Below are 19,628 nucleotides of genomic sequence, written 5' to 3' on the forward strand. Positions count from 1 at the left end.
CGAGGGACACCCTGGGGCTATGGCGGAGACTGTCAATTGAATTTGTCTGCAAGCGCGCCGTGCATTAATAGCGTACTAAACTATGTTGAATACTATTATTGATATTTTCATAAAACGCAACTATTGTTGGACTACGCTCTTGTCTGGTTTAGTGCGTTTTCGTTGTGGCATTAGAGATTTTATGCTGCGTTTGTAAGGTATAAAATTTTATTACTTTTGTATGACTTGATTTTGGTGCCACCACAATAATATTAAATAAAAGGTACGACGGCGTTTTATTAAGTGCTTTTGCGTCTTTTGTTCGTTGCAGTCTCTTTGCTGTGCTCCGTTCCCACGTTCTGGCTTTTTAATCATGTCAGTTGTGTGTTCGCATTTCATATTGCATCATAATGTGCTTATTAAGAGTCGTTTGCTTTTAAATGCGTACCATTTAGCGTATGATATGTGGCGCTTCGCGTGTTCGGGCTCGGTTCTCTCGTCACAAATGTTCCTTTCGCACGACATTTGGGATGATATTCGATTGATATTTAATACTGTAGCTTGAGCTGTTGGCTGGTAATGAGAAAGCAACAGTAACAGTTATTACTGTTGTTATAACTATTTGCCCGGTAATTATGTCAACACGAGTTCCCTAATCGAGGGACATAAGTCGTGGTGTAAGGTGATAAATGTCCACACATTACCGATTGTGATGTATGCGGCTCATTAGCTCCTAAATAAGATATACCATTGATTAAGAGGCAGCACATACTTATTTTATTACATTCCACTTTTAATAAACAAGCGATTAATTATGTTTGATTATAAACGGTATTCGTAAGCTTATGTTTTGGTAATTACGGCCCATTGAAGTGTTATTAATCTTTCTATTACTTGGTTTTTGAAACGACTGTACTGTTTGAGATAGGAGGAAATTTATTTTGAATTTTGGACTAAATTTATAATGCTATATAATTTGTACGTGGTTTTGATCTAATACTAAAATTTGTTTATTGATTTTCGTAACTAAGAAATATATGTTTCTATAGTGGCACAAGTAACCGATGAATGTTAAAGAGTTTTATTTATTTATTTCCTTATTTCCTATTTTTACAGTAACCTAATAATAGTACAATAGAAAATATAATAATATAAAAATTAATCTAAGAACATAATATAAATAAAACAAGGAACAAAAAAACCTTAACCCTTTTATAAATAATTATAAATAATGTAATTGTCGTGAACTCAGCCAGTGTGCAACTGAATATATCCGCCTCAAAAGCAATAGTGTTGTATATTTGTAACAAGTAAGTGCTGAACTTTAAAATGCCTCACGAGAAATTGTAAGGAAACCTAAGGTTTTTTTTTAATATAACGGGGCAACGGGAGGCTCATCTGATGTTAAGTGATACAGTCCATAGACACTCACATATTATATATATAAGAGTTGAAATAGTACACAACAGAGTTTTCCCCTTAATAGAGACTGCAAGTGTTATTGGACACTTTCTTATGTTAAAAAACCTTTTTAGTAAATTAAGTTAGTTTTAAATTACTTATTAGTCTTATGTTACTATGGATCGTTATGTTTAATTTAGTCTATGTGCAGAGACAATTTAAAATATATATACATATATATATATAAGAGTAGGTATCGTAGTCATTTATACATTATCAAAATAGAAAAGTGTTGTGTGAAGATACTAGACGCTCATAAAAACCTTTAAGTGCCGATTTTCATTACAATAACTCATAAATGGTCCAAGATCCCAGGGCCGCCAGACGTCACGTATTTTCTGACGGATGAAATGTGGACGATTGGGTAGTGTTAGTATGTACTATGATCGTATGCCTACCTGCTAGCTTGGTCAAACGGCCAATTTCCAGGTAGCAGGTAATCAAGGTACACAAAAACATTACTTACTTCACGTAAATTCTCATGGCTGATTTTTATATATGTTTTCGAGTGTATAGTTAAAAATAAATTGTCAATACTCCCAGACACTTTCCGTCGGCCATATTGCTTAACAGACGCTTTAAGGGTCTCAAAATAATTAGTCAACTTCACGTAAATTCTGACGCTCCATTTTTATATATGTTCATTCGACAACTATTTTAAAAGCTTTGACAAGAAGACAGACCGATCCAAGGGGCCAATCATCCCCTAAACTAAATTTTAATATCTCTATGAGTGAGAGAGCATTATCTACGCGCATGAGACTGAGTGAGACCGACTGCGCTGTTAAAGCCATGAAAATTACTTGAAAAATTATTATTATTCAAAAAGGGCAAGCAAAAGCCGTTTAATATTTGAAGAAAAATGAAGAGTACCAACAAGCATTTCACCGTTTTGGTACGTTGGATTTTGTTGGTGATGTAGATGAAGAAGAACGTGTATTCAACATAATACAAAAATTTATCTGTGATGTTTACAACGTTCCTGGAATAATTGATGTAGATGCTGCCAGACTACAGTTGTTTATCATTTATATACATGGTATCTGATATAAATGAAGAATTCAATCGAAAGAATTTAAGAAACTTCGATGCCAGTAGCTTACCACCTTGTAAAAGTGAGCTTTGGCACAGTTTCGACGGGCTAGCTTTGGAACAATGCAAGTATGAAGATGATAAATATTTTCAACCCCTAAAACAATGGCTGGACACTACAAGATGGTAAATATGATTTTCATTGGTTCGATGGAGATCAATTACCGGGTTTTGTCAGTGAGTCGCTGGAAGAACAATCAGGTAAATTATTTTCGTTTCTCATATTATTTGTATCTTTTTAGTTTTTTCAGACCTTCATTGTTTAACTTGTTTTTTACAGAGGAAGAAAATAAGGATAATGCTGATGATGACGATCACGATTTAGATATTCAATTTCAAGATTGATATTTGATGATGATGATAATGAAGATTAAAAGCCACTGTTAAGAAATATTGAAGAATTAATATTTTTCCACTTTGTTTCCAAATTTCCAATAAATAATTAATTAAAAAAATTGCTGCTATTTAAATATAAGCGGTATTTTTAAAAAATATTTTTTAGTTCTAATTAATAAATTGAAAAAAAAAAATGTCGGCTAACTTTAGTATTATTTATTATGTGTTTTTTTCTTATTTTTGTTGCTATAATTTACTTGTCAACAAAAGTTCTAAAAATTATAAAATATCTGTTCAAGTAATTTTCATGGCTTTAACAGCGCAGTCGGTCTCACTCAGTCTCATGCGCGTAGATAATGCTCTCTCACTCATAGAGATATTAAAATTTAGTTTAGGGGATGATTGGCCCCTTGGATCGGTCTGTCTTCTTGTCAAAGCTTTTAAAATAGTTGTCGAATGAACATATATAAAAATGGAGCGTCAGAATTTACGTGAAGTTGACTAATTATTTTGAGACCCTTAAAGCGTCTGTTAAGCAATATGGCCGACGGAAAGTGTCTGGGAGTATTGACAATTTATTTTTAACTATACACTCGAAAACATATATAAAAATCAGCCATGAGAATTTACGTGAAGTAAGTAATGTTTTTGTGTACCTTGATTACCTGATACCTGGAAATTGGCCGTTTGACCAAGCTAGCAGGTAGGCATACGATCATAGTACATACTAACACTACCCAATCGTCCACATTTCATCCGTCAGAAAATACGTGACGTCTGGCGGCCCTGGGATCTTGCTCTAAAATGTCAAATATAGAGAGTTGAAAAATTTAGTTAATCTTTATTTACAACTCAAATTTCTAATAAAAAAAGTTTCGTTCTGAATAAAAAAAAATCACGGATATTTTAATACTTGAAAAATGGGTCGACTGTTAAAGGCAGGTTCAAGGACACCCATGGTTGTGAATGCGTTGCCGGTTAATAAAAAACACATTACGAAAATTATTACAATCAAAATTTGTGGATTTTATTCATTTTAGTCTAACTATACTTCGTTATGACCGCGTTGGCGCTAGCGGTATATGTAATAAATTAGCAAGAGTACATAATGATTGAATATTAATGTTTACAGTTTGAAATAATGGTATTTAATAATGTTGTTATGGGTTTCTTAATAGCGCTTTTTGGACAGAAAAATTGATAGTTCAATTTTGTGTGGCGCGTCGTTAGTATCATTCGTTGGCCCCAAGGCATGCAAATTAAGATATTTCATTTGAATAGCTTTGATTTATGTGTATGCGTACACTAGCTAAGCTTCGGTCGCTATTTTCTCACACCCTGAATATTTAAATTTTTAATTGTGGTTTAGAAGTGTTCGCATTCTCAAACCAGAGGTCTTGTGTTTGAAATTGAAATCTCTGTTAGATACACAAGCCTCTTGGATCTTTACGGTAAGATTCAGAAGCGAGACATCACTAAGTATGACTCTTGAAGGTCAAATGAGGTTTGACATACCCGAGTAATTCTTAGTGGACTTTAAATGTTCGGATTAGATCTGTTTTGGTATTGACGTAATTTTTCACTTTTTTTTATATGTTGTCTCTACACAAAGACATCAGGATCTAGTCTAATTTTAGTCTAGTAAGTAATTTAAAACGAACTTAATTTACTAAAGATAATATTTAACATAAGAAAGTGTCCAATAACACTACGTACAGGCTTTATAAAGGTGTAAACACTCTGTTCTTGTGTACTATTTTTTTCCACCTACAACTGTTTAGCACACTAATTCACTAATTCAAATGATTTTACAACTATGAATAATTAAATTTTTCACAATATGAAAACAACTGGAATTTAATATAATTTAGATACGCGTTAATCCTATTTTACGATCGAGGCAAGGTTGTGCGGACAATCAAAATAAATTGTTCCTTTTATATTTTATTATCCGTATAATTTATAGACTACACAAAAATTTTATCAAATTCAAGTCGTAAAACTTTTATGTATTCGTTTAACCGCCTCGCCTATTCACTCTTCTCAGCTAATTTTCGATTCCGCATTGATTGAATACCATCGTCACATTATTAATTAATTTTACGAATAAATTATGAAGTCATGCATTTATAATGGAGTTATTCTTATTTTATAGCTCAATTAGTTGCATATTTGTATAGCAATACTCTTGTAACCAGAGTTACGAACTCTCTTCAGAAGTTGTTTGACAGCAAGGTGATCCTCTTGGCCCGGCTTTTTTTTAGTTTCGCAATAAATTCTTGCTTACAAAATTTTAAATCAAATTTTGACGATGGTACTCTGGGTGGTAACGCAGATGTACTTTCAGATCTACCTATGATTATATCAGATTTTAGTTCAATAGGTCTAACTTTAAATTTTGATGATGTGAAATATATATCCATGGTGATAATTGGGACACCAACGACAATAAAAATCATACCATCTGTACCAGTAGGTTTTATGCTTTTAAGTCTAATAGGCTAGTGTTTAAGCTAAGTAATAAAAAAAAAGCAATTATTTATCTTCATTCATTTCAAAGATACACCCAAAAATACCTAAAAAGCGAAACAAAAACAGAAAAAATTATAACTCCTAAACTACAAAAAATCGTAGAACATACATGGGGGTTATTCCGGTTCCTCTAAGAATGCTCTATGTCTGGACCCCGCTTGACACCCTTTTAAGGGCCACCCTGTATGTGTATAAATTGGTTTATGGCTAAAAATCATGATAATGAACTGTCTATGAATCCCACATGGACACGAAAAATTTCTCCGACTTGACGCCATTTGCATAACCTAGAAAATATTACTATCACATGCGTTATCTTCTCGCAAGCTTTACATGGGTCAAAATGCCGCGTTGCCGCTAAGATTTTGCCTCGGTTCTTATAATTCAATTTACAGACCCGGTGATTGGTTAATTTATCGTCGATAATTCAAAGTTTTATCTGTTAACAATCTTAATTTCTTTATTATATCTGTGCTGTGAATAATATTTCGATGAAAGTTGTAATTGCCTGTTCGTAGCACGGCTACGACTAATCGAATACGCTGTAATGACCGTGTTGTAATGTATTACAATAAAATATTAGATTTCCGGTCAACTCGTGACTTTTAACATGTATACTAAATATTTACAGTTAAACGAAAGCTGTGTTTGTGTTTAGGGGAAATTGTTGTAATTTTTCAAAATGATTCGTAATTGGTGGCTTACACAAGTTTAATGAGAACTGAGGTTAATTTCATTTTAGTTTTTTGACATAACTCATAACATATGTGATCATTGGTATGATAAAATGTAAAGTGGAAAAAAACCTTTCTTTACTTGTTTTGTTTTGTTTAATTTATCGTAATGTTTTTACAAATATAAAAACGGTTTAAATGTAACAATATCTCGCATCTACCTACAGACGTTGCTTAAATTAAAAAAAAATTGTTTTCATGAAAATGACAATATCATCGAAAATTTACCTACAGTTGAATGCCCAGAGAATATGGTACCGTATCGCACCACGCATTACACGTATGTTCTGAAAAGAAATATTTATATGTCAATAAATGTGATAAAGCCATAGTTACTGTAAAGTACAGTAAACGCCCTTATAACACGGTACTCTTATAACGCATTTTCATATTAAGCGATTTCAGTCCCTCGCATAACACGGGTGTTCCCCCATATAATGCGGGGATTTCACAATATTCCTCTACTGTGACATCTATAATGCACACTTATTTCGTTAATAAAATAGATTTTACTTAATATTTCAATTTTAACAAGACAGTTAACAAGTTAATGTTACGCGTTATATGCGGTGGTACAATCGCGTTATGCGAGAATAATCCTACAACGCGTTTCGTATAACGATTTAAAGTTTTATAGGAGGACTCTACTATCTATAGAATTTTTTTTTGTAAATACTTAACCCAACGTTCATTAAAGTCCAGTCAATGACAGTGTGGCGAACTACAATATACAGTGTAAAGTCTTTGTAACGTAAAAATAAGTTATATTTGTTTGGTTTTTATAACGCAACAGGCATTCTCTATTACGAAGAAATATTTTCATATTTAGACATCAACAAGTGTAATTGTTTAAGAATTAAATTATATTACAATTACACTTAAATACTTAAGTGTAATTGTTTTTATAATCAGCGAACTAAGCTTTTGAGGTGACGAAATTTCTAAGGAAGACACCTGAGGTCATATTTTTTTCCTACCTCCATATAACGAACAAATTGCTCAGGCCCTTGAAAATCGTTATAAAGAGTTTACATAGTACGGAACGTGCTGTAATCATAAAGCAGATATTCAAAGTACATCCTATGATAGTGCCAGGCACCTGCTAGTTCTACGTTAATGGAGAGGTGTGTCGCCACGCCCAGATGTCGGCTGAGTGTTTTGCAACGCGCTTGTTGGTTTAGTTATGCGCACCTGGATTTAAGAAATTGCTTTTTAATTAACGAATTCTTATCTATTTTATGGCATCGTTTACACGATTCTAATTTTTCGTGTAACTGTATTATTATACATTGATAGTAATAATAGCTTGCTTAGTCAGTGGTCAATATTGCAATATTGTGAAAATAATTTGTTGTTAGGTATAGGTATTACCCAGATAAATGTATTTAATACCGTATTATATAATTTAAGTTAGCAGTAGGAGTAAATACATAGCTTAGATAGCTAAAAAATTATACCTTTAAGCCATCTTTTATAATATGGAGGCTTAGTGTAATATCGGGCTGACAATAAGAGAGCTATATATAACAAAACAATGCTAAAGATATAGTCAAAGTTGGGATACATTTATCTAAAAGAGTGGCAGAGAGCTTGCCAGTTCTTCTCTTCCGTTCTACTCCCTTGATTTGAGAACTGGCAGTAAATGTAAAATTAGAAGCATTTAATGTATATTCATTTTTGACGTTCATAAGTTTACATTGTGTTACCTATTAGACCAGTGCCGATAATTTTTGAAACCTAAAAAAATTACAGTAGGATGAAACCCATTAGAAAAGCAGGGGAATATGATCAAAATGAAAGGAAAAATAAATTACGGTCGATCTGAGGTCGGGAAGGGGCAGGGGGGGGGAGTTTTAAGGGTAAAAAACGGTTTATCTCGATTTCCGGCAAAACTACAAGTCCTATCGAAGAAAGTTAAATGGCAAAGTTGGAGGTAATAAAAAGATCTAAAACTTTTGTATTCACACATTTTTCACATAACCTCAAAATTTATGTGAAAAATTCAAAAAACCAAGTTTTTGGTTTTTAATTTTTATCTTTTACAAATTTCTTTTTTTTTTAACGAAATTTGGTGAAAACTTACCTTTCTATGTCCCAAATACGCTGTAATTTATTTGATTAAAAATATTTATTTGTTCACCTTATTTTGAATTAATATCGAAAAAACACCCTAATTTTCAATCGAAAATTCTGACGTCAAAATTTCAGCTTTTTTCAAAAAGTTGGTGTGCTTTCAGTTCGTTGAAATCTCTACTTTCCTATGGTAAAAAAATATATATATATTACCATAGTAAATCTTCTCATGTTATGTGAAAAATGTGTGAATATAAAAGTTTTAGATCTTTTTATTACCTCCAACTTTGCCATTTAACTTTCTTCGATAGGACTTGTAGTTTTGCCGGAAATCGAGATAAACCGTTTTTTACCCTTAAAACTCCCCCCCTACCCCTTCCCGACCTCAGATCGACCGTAATTTATTTTTCCTTTCATTTTGATCATATTCCCCTGCTTTTCTAATGGGTTTCATCCTACTGTAATTTTTTTCACTTTTTATTTATTTTAAAGGCTATCTGCACTGGTCTATATATGAATAAATGATTTTTGACTTTTAAGTAATACCTCATTCGGTTGTGTTGTATGATGATGCGAAAGGAGAGTATGTGCTCACGATGCAGGTTATTTACTGCTATGAATATTCTTAATACAGGCAGTTTCCGCGATAGCTTATCCAAATCCAAAAAAATCTCTTAATCACATTTAAAAGGTCTAAGAAAAATAGCACGGTATAAAAATTAATGAGTTTGATAATGCAGTGTGAAGTAATGTGCTGATTTAATATTTAATTTTGCCGAGTGAGGTGCTAAATAGTTGTCGTTTTTGTTCACATACGGTTTTTACGATGCCCAATTTGACTTGTGATATTTCGTATAGATTTCCTGAGGTCTATCTATTCATTGAATTAAATGCTCAAATGTCCTACTAGTTAAGTGATACTTAAATTATTTGATACTTATTGATCGCCATACTTAGAGTCGTTAATTAAAGTGTTTCATTAATTGTTATATGTGTAGTTGGTGAAATTCTCGACTTAACCAGATTGTTCTAGAGACCCATAGTTAACTTTTTTAAACCTTTACTTATTGACTTAAGTATCCGTTTACCCTTTGAGTAAGTTTCAGAGACGAGACTTAACGCTAAGTATGACTCCCATTTGTCAAAATCGTATTGGATTTGACTCTGAGTGTTACCTTTGTGTACAACTGAGCTTGTTAACAAACTATATTGCGAAATATAGCTATAAATTATTGCTATATGTGTTACATACCTATATCTAATATACTAAGGAAAGACCCATTGAATTGCGCAATCGCTATATCATTGCAGTTTATAATCTTAATACCTTCTAAGTAATATTATGTTGTCCTGTAAGCGATCTTACTATGTGACATAATGTTCTTGGCCGGCGCCGGCGCATTTCTCACGAATTCGCGGCGCTTATGCGTAGGCGTCCTATCATGACCCATCGCACGTTTAACCGAAATTCACCATCATTTGATTCTAATGTCTATGTGCATAACGTTCATTTTTGCTTGTTTAGTGTTTAGTTAGTACGTTGTGGTTCTAGGCAGCCCTAGCGCATCTAATTAGTCAGGCTGTTTAGTATACGCCGCGAGCTAGCATTATCATCGGACAATGTGAAATGAGTTGATTTGTAGTGGTATTACTTATACGCTTGTTACTCATTTGTAAGATTAATTTTTGACTCTGCGATTCTTTATTTATAGTCATGTTAATATATCGTAGGTACTCGGGCGCCATCATGTATCATCTATATCGAAGGATGTCGGTATATTTAATATATTAAAGTCGTGGCGAGATTCATCTGTTGAAACAATATTTACAAAAGCATTTAAATCTTTATTGTTTGCCCAGGCTGCAAGAAATATCAGTTTAAAAGTGAATTTATTGGCGACGCTTCGAAACTCATGAGAAGTTCGTGTCATATTTTTCGGTGCGTTTTTATCTCGATTGTCAAGCTTTTGATGTTGGGCAATTGTTTTGTTAAATATCGTTTTTAGTAAGGTTAGTTTTAAATTACTTATTAGTCTTAAGTTAGGCTAGATGTTAAATGATGTCTTTGTGCAGAGACAATTTATATAAAAAATTAAATATGGCGCCAACTGCCTGAACACGATATTGACACATTAAGTCTCGAAGCTGTACATTTAACTCTATTCATTAGTGGCCATAATGAACACGTTCCGCCCTTGTTCTTTCCGCTCTGGTATTAAGGCTGTATCAGCTACTGATTTGTCGCGATAAGGTGATTTATCTTCAATAAATTTATCGCTCAATCAACGTCGACGCTTATGCCGTATCATGGCGCGGTTGATTGGATTTCTTCATAATTACATCTTTTGACACGTACGCGCCAAGTTTCGTACCTTCGTACCGGGCTATCGTGGGACCGGATCGGCTTTCTTGTTTTGGTACAGCTGAATGTTTTGTTGGAATTATGCAAATTGTTCTTGTATTATCGCGAGTATGAGGTATTTTGTGGATAAGGATTATGTTGGTTTAATATTTATTACACTGTCATATCTGACATGCGTTTTGTGTTGAGATGAAAGCTGGGTGTTTTCGTGTTCACTGCGATCTGTCAAGTGGGATGTTTGGTTGGTTGTTAAAGTCAGAAAAGCTACTCAGTATTCATCGTTTATCATATTTTAATAAGAATCATGATCTTCGAAATTTGGTGCATACGAAAGTTTCGCGTGTTCTACTTTTCTTATGCATTTAATTTACTGAACAGTTATTATTGAATTCTTTGGAATAAGTCCTTATCATATTAAGGTTCCCAAACATGTTTAATTGTCATAAAGTACTGTCACGAATCAGATTGCAAAAGCAAAAGGAAAATATTTTAATCTTAATTTCGTAACACCCGAATGGAGGTATCTTGTAGAAGGCCTATACGTTCTGACACCGTGGGACAAATCGAATTTTCTCTATGCTTAGAATATTTTCCCACATAAAAACTAAATCAGTCTCTTTACTCTTTCTGTCAAATTTGATTTACGTTGTGATGAAAAGGAATAGATACTGTGGTTACGGTTCAATTTACTTTTATGAAGAAGAGGGTAGATCATTGGAACACTTTTATTGTTACATACTTTCGCCAGTATTTGATTTTGTTCCCTTTGGATTAGATACTCTTGAGCCGTGGGGTTCAAGTGCACAGGCGTTTATGAAAGATTTAAGTTGGTGCCTGGTAGATAGTACTATGACCCCAGAGTTGGTGCTTTCCTGGCACAACGAATAAGTATCGCAGCGTGTTCAGGTTCACAGGGACCAAACTTAAATTTGTTTTAATTTTCTATTTATGAACTTTTGATTATTATTATTACTATGTTGGTTAAGAATATTGTAAATATTATATATTTGTGTGTCGGAAATAAACCGATTCCCCTAGATATGAAATTAATTACGTACTACAAGTAAATGTTATGTTGTATTTATATTTAAAAAAAAAAGAGTGGCGGAGACTTTATTGCCAGTTCTTCTTTTCCGTTCTACGCCCTTGATTGGAGAACTAGAAGGCAAAGGTAAATGTAAAAGTAGAAGAATTATTGTATATTTCTTGTTTGACGTTCACAAGTGTACATTGTGTTACCTATATGAATAAATGATTTTCACTTTTTGACTTTTTACATCAAAAAATGACAACATACATCTCTTGATGACCATTTAGAAAAGTCTTATTTTTATAGATAACGTGGTCACCAAAATAAAGGGTACCCTCGACACCACCCAGTACGTTTTGACTCCGAAATTCGGCGGTGGTCGCAATTAGGCGCGATAAATGCCCCCGACATTCGATCCAGCGGGTTTCATTCGATTAATCGGTTGAATCGTATAAGGAATCCGATTTAACGGGTCGTTTCTTTTGACTGTTTATGTGAAGTTCGATGGACAGTGATATTGGGAGGTGTCACTTTATTATTATTAAATCTTTATTAATTAATACATACAATAATTGTTTCGTGTACATTTCTTAGTATAAGACAGACATACATAGATATAACTTTTATTACTAACGAAACACACGAAATAATAACAATTAAAAGAAAAATTACAAAAAAATATGCAAAAGACAAAAGATTAAGATACATTTTAAGTGACTAATGTGTGTGTTGTGGTTGTAATTGGCCCTGGCTCAGCAAAATGCTGTGGAGCAGACGTGTTCCACAGCGCTGGTCTTTCTGCTAGAGACCACAACAGTTAGTTTGTAAGTTCGTTGGGTGGGTTAGTATAAGTGTTAGTTTTGTTATTGTTCTAGTATTTTTATGGCCCCTTGTAGCCTCCTCCATATCTTTCCATTTCTCTTTGTCTTGAGCAACTCATCCATTTTTTCCCTGCTAGTTCTATTACGTCATCTGCCCATCTTTTCTTTCGTCCTATCATCCCATTGTTGTTTCAAGTGTCCATCTTTTATCCCGAGCTCTAGATATATGACCTGCCCATTTCTTGGTTATTATTACCAACCCTCATAATCTTCTTAATCACTCTAAACCGTTTAAGTCTTAGAGTGAACAAGTGCATCTGCAAATGTTTTGTTACGAACATTTCTTATTTTGTTTATTCAACTTTATTAAGATGCTTCTTTCCATTCCATACTGGCAAGACTTTTCTTGTTGTTTTCTTGCTGAACCTCAGGTGTCTTATGATTCTCTTACGATTGAGAACTGATTTCTAAATTCCTTAAGCATATTCAATATGAAGATTAAAATCTTGTGGCGAGCCCGTATAGTAATTGATCTGATATTATTCGATGTTTGAGATGTTAAAGCCCGCATGAATGAAAGCTTGGCCACATATCAATTATTTTGACACCAAGTATTATGTCGTTACAATAAGTGTTAAATTTTTATGTCTCATTCAATTGTGTTCTAATTTAAGAACTCATTTTAACTCTCTTTCGAATACTTCGCGATTATAATGGAATAACAGTACGTTACTTAACCGGAGCTAGATATACATATTCGGTAGTGGGCTGATTAATTTTATAAAAGCATTGTTAAGTGCCTATCTTATACCTAATTCGCTGTTTTGTTGGTGATGTTTTTTTTTTGTAAATAATATATAGTATTTTTACAATATTTCATATGGTATTTTAATTTTTTGTAACATTTATGTTTATCTTAATTGTCATATATTTTAGAAAAGATAGCTTGTAACATATACTGTAGATATAGCATTATGTACGATGTGGTCACTTCAATAAATGAACAAGAACTGGTAAGTAAAATTAATTTTTTTTTATTATTTTAGATTAAGGTTCTATAATTTTTTTATAAGATTTGGTAATTCACTTTTTTTCCTTACTAGGGTTGCCTGGAAGAGATCGCTTGTTAGCGATAAGGCCGCCCGTTGCATCCCTTATAATTTTTTATAAGAATAAGAAGTGTAAATAAATAAATGCGGCTACATTCTTAACGCCTCGCTCTGCGTTCCACAACAGAGCGCTTTAAGCATCTTCTGCTGCACACCAACTGTAGCGCCAGCTGCAGAGGAACTTCCGTACCAATATGACTTGGAAAACTTCAAGAACAGAGCATACCATTCGCCTAAGGGCACAAACAGCGATACGCCTGTGTTTCTCATGTAAACAATTATAACAGGTCCGTATGGCGAGACCATAGTTCTACTTGTTGTAATGTATCATCGAGCTTGTAAAAGGTTAAATTCTTCTAACGACATTGCTCCACCTTTTCTTAATCTACCGTACCAGTTGCACCGTTGTCAGTAAACGAATGGGCTTTCGGAACAATGACAAGCCCCTCACAAGGCGACAAAAGTAATATTAATAGAAAACAATAGGAACAATAGGTGCTCTCTGTCAATTAGGCCATCATTACAATGGTATAAACGTTGGATGACTATCCAAATGATAGTAACATTTTGCTAGATATAAAATTGTTTTCGTTACTAAACAATGATGTTGCATTTCGTTGTCATAAATCATTCGGCAGACATTGGCGCCATTTTGTTTGTCGCTAAAGTTGCTTCTAGGTCGTATACGTAAAGTGATATTCGATCGGTAGATCTAAAACAGCGTGATAAATATCGTAAAACCGATTTCAATAACAACTGGTGATGAAATTGAATACATCTGAGTCATGTGAACGTCTCAGTATTAGAAATTTTATACAATTAATAATAAAATAAGTCTAGCACTACAACCCTTTTAGGTCTGGGCCTCAGATTTCTAAATCTGTTTTATGAATATTTGTCAATTTAAAGGGAAGTAGGTGGTCAGCCTCCGGTGCCTGACACACGCTATCGACTTTTTGGGCCTATTTCCTCACGATGTTTTCCTTCACCGTCCAAACGGATGCTAAATGCGAACATAGAAAGAAAGCTCATTGCACGTGATCGAACCTACGACCTCAGGGTGAGAGTCGCACGCTGAAGCCACTAGGCCAACATAGTTTTTTTTATACATTCGTTTAGAAATTGAATCTGTTAGGCGTCTCTCTTCATCGCTGCGTAAATACAATTTGACAGAAAGAGATGAACAAGTTACAAGAATGCTATTAGACTAATTTAGTTTTTATGGATTTTTGTCACTACACATGTTTTTTTATAAAACAGGGGGCAAACGGGCAGGGGGCTCATCTGAGTGTAAAATAATAATTAATATAAGAAATCTTGTAGGGTAAATACATAAACAATTTGATAACTTAGAAACTGGATTGTCTGATACGATCTTTTGACGTTAATATGCACTGATTGAAATGTTAAATATCAAATAAAATTTCGTCAGTTAATATCGCAGCATGGGGCATGTTTGCAAATAATTGCAGTTGTCGTAAATACTAACTTTTATTACTAAACCTGTCGCGCATAAAATATGTCTTGTCGCATTGTATCAGCAGGTTATCGCTGATATATTGGAGCCGCGAGGCGTCTAATTAGGTGCAGAAAGAAAAATCATCAGAAATGTATGCTCATGCGCAAATGTAATTGTATATTTACATATTTGTGGGAACAGATTTTCTGTGCCTAACCAAGGTCCCTATGTAACAGATTATACCTGTTAATAGTATGAATATAAGGAATGCAATTAAGATTTGACATTGACTATAATAATGTCAAGGAATGATTTTTGACACTAATAAAGTCTTCTATACTGGAAATGTCCCATGGTCTTACTAACTTGTACACAGAAGTATTTCCGAACCAATTCCACTTCCTTCCTTCAAGAGCGTACCAGTTCTTAAAAGGCGGACAACGCACTCGCGAGCCTTTTGGCAATGTGTGGCGGTATCACTTAACATCAGGTGTGCCTCCTGGCCTGGCCCCGTGTTCAATTAAAAAAAACTAGTATTGTAAGGTGGTGTTCCAGTCCTGGTTAAGTGTGTCGTCATTCTCCATGCCACTTCAATAAATTATTTTGCATAAATACAAATATTTCATAAATTCTCTTTACGTAATTTTACTTTTAAAATAGAATTTCTATTAGGTAATTCCCTTCTCACTCTCTCTCAATCGCTCACTCCCTTTTCTTCGACAAAAACGCTGCACATCTTCGTGATGCTAATATTATTATTATTGCGTTTCATCCGTAAAAATTTTACTCTCATGCGCCTAAAGAAGTTTCACTTCAAAAACACATCAAATATATCTGAGATTTCGTTCTTATTGGTCTCTTATTTTGTGTAAATATTCAGTAGTTTATCTCCATAAAAACTGCATAGAAAATTGTTTATGTAAGAACTGTAGTCGGAATTAAATCAACCTCATTTATATCGATAATTTGTGTAAATGGCCGTTGATTTATTGATTAATTGCAACAATAATAATGATAATGAAGTCGATTAATGATTGCGAATCGGTTTTATTGCGCCGCTATTTAATTAATCGATATTGCCAATCGATTATTATTATAGGCGCCTATTTGTATGTTATTTGATGAATGATGCTGAATAATTTATTGATTACTATTTGTTTTATATGTTTAACTTCATGTTTACAGTAAAATAGCGCTACAACCATAAGTCTTGGGTTCGGATTTCTATGAGTTTCGAGACCGTTTTTTCTAATAGGCAAATAGGTAGCCTTCTGTACCTGACACGCGCTCTAATTGTGTTGGGTCTACTAACTGTATGGGCGAGTGTTAAATGCCCTCATAGAAAGTCTTTGGTGCACATCCGGGTTCAAACTTACTACCTCAAGGATGAGAGTCGCAAGTTCAAACCACTGAACACTGTTCTTTTTTATTTACTAGCAGACCCGGCCACGCGTTGCTGCGGCTGAGGTTTTTGTTATATTACATAGTAGTAAACTATTCATGGGAAACAGTAGGAGAACACCAGTCATGGGGACTACCATGCTTTTTTGGTGGTTACGCCATTAAATTGTAGCTTATGAAACGTTGGTACTTTCAATACAGCGTCATCTGTTAAAATTGTGACTGTCAAATAATAAATTAATAATATTGCGGGTTTTAATTAAGATGTAAGTTAGCATATCTATTAATTTAGATCAAACGGCACACGGTGTGGAAATTTGATTGAAATCGGTTAGGTGGTTTAGGAGTCCATAGCGGACAAACAACGTGACGCGTAATTTATATAAATTAGGGTTTTATAAATTTTGTAGATCATAACTAATTTAGTTTTTATGATTATTTTACTACATAGCTTTTATACTTAATGCAGACGACGTCGCAGGTATCGGGTAGTCTCATCAAAAGAAATGATCGTATATTGAAGAAATTGAAAAATCGCCACTTCGCGTGTTGACTTCAACCGTTAATGGGTATTAAAAATAAATTATTGACGGTAATTTCGACTGCCGTTGATTAAAAATTTCTACATATTGAAGAGAAAACTTATAAAAGCGTGATTATAAAGCTCCCGCCCGCTGTTTCGCCCGCGTATTTTTGCAACCTTTCCAATAATAATGGTTATATTTCATTAAATTTACATAAAATCTTTCTTCTGGTTGGGAAATCAATTTACGCCGGTCAACTTCTTAAAGTGACGCGGGGAGTGTAGGGGTCGGTCTGTGATGTGTTATGGCCCCCCATAATAACTTTACCATAATCTTTCTCAGTAATTATGTAATGGTGAACGTACAAAAATATGTTCGGTAGTTCTTGAGTTTATACTGGTCATACAAACAGTCAGACGTGGCCACATATATATACATAATAATGGCGCTACAACCTTTTAGGGGCCTCAGATGTTTCTATCTGTTCTGTGATAATTTCTTAAAGGCAAGTACGAGTAGGCTATCAACCTACTGTGCCTGACACACACCGTCACGTTTTGGGTCTAAGGTCCTCACGATTTTTTCTTTCGCCGTACAAACGTTAAATACGCACATAGACAGAAAGTCCATTGCCAGGGATCGAACCTACGACCTCAGGGATGATAGTCGCACGCTGAAGCCATTCGCCACTCAGACGTGGCCACAGAACATCGGCCGGTCTTTCATAGTGATACAATACAAGTAGATAATTAAAATCAGTCAGCGGTCACTATGTGTGTCTTAATCAGGTGATAATTACTGGAATTACTTATTAGGGAGTGGCCATACCGAACGAATTATTCAGATAATTGGACCACAGTATCAGGTTTTCTATATGGATGAATAACAAAAGTTTTCACTGTAAATATTGCTCTGAAAGGAATTTTTCGGAAGGAAAAAATAAATTTTTAACTCGTGAACAATTTTTAGTATGTATACGTTATTTATAACGACCACCGGCGAATTCTAATTGAAAATTAACCCTTATACGCCTCCTGGCGGGATTATTTACGCAATCCTTGCCCATCTTGTCAACACTACAATAAATTACTATTATTAAGCTGACATTTTAAATTTGGATAAAATTGAAAATTTCACCAGAAAGACCCTGCGGTGATTGGAATGGGTTTCGGGATTTATGGGATCCGTTTTAGGGTGATTATAGTTGAAATGGCCAAATGAAATTTATTGCCACGTTTGATGGCGTTTTAGTTTTGCTACCGCGTGATATCTTTAAAAGTCTGAACCTTTTATATCTAAGGGTCGATAATGATCAGGAAATGGGCAGTTTATATATCTAGAGCTCGTGTTAAAAGATGGGCACTAAAAACAAAATGGACTGGACCTACTCAAAAGAGATGTATCGACAAAAGAAAAGATGGACTGATGACGTAATTGAACTAGTGGGAATACTGGATGAAAGTTGCTCAAGACAAATAGAAATAGAAAAAATATGGAGGAGGCTTTTACCCTAAAAGAGGCCATACAAATACTAGAACAATAACAAAACTAACATAACTAATACTCATATTAAGAAATTTAAACTAACCAATTGTTGTATGGATTCATTAATAAAGATTGAATAATAATAATAAACTTTGCCTTGTGATTGTTGCTATTCAAAACGTGTTTATGCTCTGTTACTTCCAATTTGAGTCTATTGCACGATCCCAAAAACATCTAAGCTCTATACAAACACGTCAGGTTCGGTATAGCTTTTAAAATTTACAGAAATGCAGAGTAAACAATATTGTTACTACATTAACTGCTAACTGTAATGGCGTGCTTATTGCCATATGTGTACATAAATAAATTATTAAAAATATTTTGGTAATCAAGTATAATTATGTAGCATTCTAACGGTGATATAATTCTGGTAGTCATTTCGTTTTGTAAGATTAGTATGGATTATTCATAAGTGGTTATCAATGCTATCAGCCCGTCCTTTAGCGTTGCCAAACAGTAAAGTCTGCACATCATCCCGTCATATTCCTTGGGCAGGTTAGTTTTATTGTAATGGCAAGTGTTGCCAATTAATAATAATATTAACCCTTTGTTCAGATACATTTAAAAAAATCAATTTTAATCCTCTTCTAGTGTATCTGTGTCCCCTTTTTTGCCAAAAGCCTCCTCCAAATCCCGCTATTCCTCTCTGCACTATGCCACTCTCTGCCATGTACCACCTTATGTTTCTTTAATGTGGTCTATCCACCTTCTGAGTTGTGTCCCTCTTTTTCGTTTGCTGTACCTTTGGCACCAGTTTAGTAGTTTTTTGCTCCACTTTTCTGTTTCTCTTGCCATGTGCCAAGTGTTGCGAATTAAGAAACAAAAATCGATTGATAGGCACTAACTACACCTAGACTCACACTAAAAACGAACCTATAAGAAAGCAGCGTATCTTAAAATTGTGTTTGATCACAATACCTGAGATGCTTATAAGAAAAAGGTTTATTAATTGTAAGTAATAGATTACGGAAACTCGATTGGGCCCTTCAGGTGGGCAGGTCGTTGACATCGGTGAGGTAGGGCTAGTTGATGATTGATCAGGTCTCTTATCAGTGGACTGTCGCCTACATGCGGCACTTTCAAAGCATTATTGTCTATTACCGGAGACACGTGCTAATGCACCCAAAATTGTAATTAAATATTACTGAGAGTGAATACGAATAATACATT

At 34.2% G+C, this 19,628-nt stretch overlaps 1 protein-coding gene across 1 annotated transcript in view; it reads left to right on the plus strand.

The window, feature by feature from the left end:
* Nucleotides 1-19,628, plus strand: part of LOC125052505 (RNA/RNP complex-1-interacting phosphatase homolog) — a 50,443-nt gene that overhangs the window by 12,749 nt on the left and 18,066 nt on the right. The window lies entirely within an intron of this gene.

The sequence above is a fragment of the Pieris napi genome, chromosome 9, assembly GCF_905475465.1.
Source record: "Pieris napi chromosome 9, ilPieNapi1.2, whole genome shotgun sequence".
In the NCBI taxonomy this organism is placed as follows: Eukaryota; Metazoa; Arthropoda; class Insecta; order Lepidoptera; family Pieridae; genus Pieris; species Pieris napi.